General features: G+C 36.9%; 1 pseudogene; it reads left to right on the top strand.

Moving 5' to 3' along the window:
- Window positions 1–579: 579 nt before the first annotated feature.
- On the top strand, window positions 580–1,840 carry LOC138166450 (zinc finger CCCH domain-containing protein 15 pseudogene; annotated as a pseudogene).
- The last annotated feature ends 205 nt before the right edge of the window (window positions 1,841–2,045 follow it).

The raw sequence follows: 2,045 nt of genomic DNA, 5'->3' as shown, positions 1-2,045 counted from the left end.
TTTACAAAGTGTGGTACAAAAATCAGAGTAAGATTTTTCCCTCACTCAAGTAAACTAAGGAAAATAACCAAGAATGAATTTATTGGTTGGAGTAAATTAAAGTAAACTTATTAGCCAGGTCATTGAGTTTCTTGCCTTTCCTTAAAGAGAATACTCTTAGGGGCATCTAGGTGGCACAGTGAATAGAGCACGGCCCTGGAGTAAGGAGGACTGAGATTAAACAAGAATTTATAAGGGCCTCTATGGGCAAGGTTTAATGATGTCCTTAAACAATATTGAGAAGCTTAGAAATAGCAACAGAAAAGGCAGATGGCAGAGGTGACTTTGACAAAGGGTGAGCAGCATTGGTACCACCAATCTCCTTCAGCTGTATCTGATGGCCTAGTTCAATCTTCATTCTTCCTGACCTTTCCAAAACTATCAAAGTTTTTGACCATCCCCTCATAAAATTCAATTAAACATTTTAAGACTCACCTTCCACACTAAGCGGTGGTGGCAATGGTGGCCTTCTTTCCTTCCCCCATTCCCCTCCAATTGGACTGGAGAAGTGCAGGGCCCTGAATCTGGGCCCTCTCCACGATGCCCCCCAAGAAACAGGCTCTATATGGGGGAAATAAAAAGGTGGAGCAGAAAAAGGAGAAAATCATTGAGGACAAAACTTTTGATTTGAAGAATAAGAAAAGGGCAAAGCAACAGAAGTTCATCAATGCTGTGACTGATCAAGTTAAATTTGGTCCACAAAATCCATGACAAGCTGCACAAAATGAAGGTGATAAAAACTGAAGAAAGGTAACAAGAAGAAAGAACTTCAGGAGTTCAATGAACTATTCAAACCAGTAGTTGCTGCTCAGAAAATAAGTAAAGGTGCAGATCCCAAATCAGCAGTATTTGCATTCTTCAAGCAAGGGCAATGTACTAAAGGAGATAAATGTAAATTTTCCCATGATTTTTCTCTGAAAAGAAAATGTGAAAAATGAAATACTTATGTAGATGCAAGAAATGAAGAATTTGAAAAGGATACTATGGATAACTGTGATGAGAAAAAGCTGGAAGAAGTGATGAACAAGAAGCATGGTGAAGCGGAAAAAAAAATCTCAAATAGTTTGCAAGCATTTTCTTGATGCTGTTGAAAACAACACATAGGGCTGGTTTGGGATTTGCCCTGGAGGTGTCGATAATTGTATGTGTGTCATGCTCTTCCTCCTGGTTTTGTATTAAAAAAGAAAAAGAAAGAAGAAAAAGATGAAACTTTATTAGAAGATCTAATAGAAAGAGAGCATTCTGCTTTAGGACCAAATATTGCCAAAAATCACTTTTAGAGTCTTTTCTTGCATGGAAGAAAGGGAAAAGACAAGAAAAGATCAATAAGCTTGAACAACATATGGAAAGAAGAAAAGCAGACTTTAAGGCATGAAAAGCACTGGTGATCAGTGGCCATGAAGTATTTGAATTTTGTCCTGAGTTGTCTGATGATGATGATGAAGCAGATGATATCCAGCACACCCAAGGAACAGATGGTAACAAGGTTGAAGATCTAATAAGAGTAAATGATATAGAATTAAGCCAGTATATCCCAAAAGATGTGGATGAGACTAGTATTAATGTGACCAGTCTTGCAATATTCAGTACATATACTTCAGTAGAGAAGTATGATGATAAATTGAGTGAAACTTCAGGAAGAGGGGCAGAAAATGGAGAACAAAATGATGTGGAAGAAAATAATGAAGAAGAACAAGAAAATGAAGCTGTTGGTGCTATTCCTATTGGTGAAAATCTTTTTACTAGAGAGGATGTGGATGAACTAGAAGAAGAATTAAAAACATTTGATTTAGAGGAATGACAACAAGCAAGTTACATGAAAAAATTGTTAACTCAACATAAACTGAAATCGACTACATTTTTTTGCTCCTGTCTAGAATTTTTAAACAGAATGTTTATAGTCTCTCACACTGATTTGGGGAGGGCACCATTTCCTCCAACAAAAATCAAACAAAAAAAGGAATATTCATCCTTATCACCTCTATTCTGACCTTGACTACATCTCA

This window comes from Petaurus breviceps, unplaced genomic scaffold, assembly GCF_028583685.1.
Source record: "Petaurus breviceps papuanus isolate PSGF00001 unplaced genomic scaffold, PetGlider_PUasm1.0 224, whole genome shotgun sequence".
Lineage (NCBI taxonomy): Eukaryota > Metazoa > Chordata > Mammalia > Diprotodontia > Petauridae > Petaurus > Petaurus breviceps.
The sequence above is the reverse complement of the archived record's forward strand: the minus strand, read 5'-3'. Positions and strand labels throughout refer to the sequence as shown.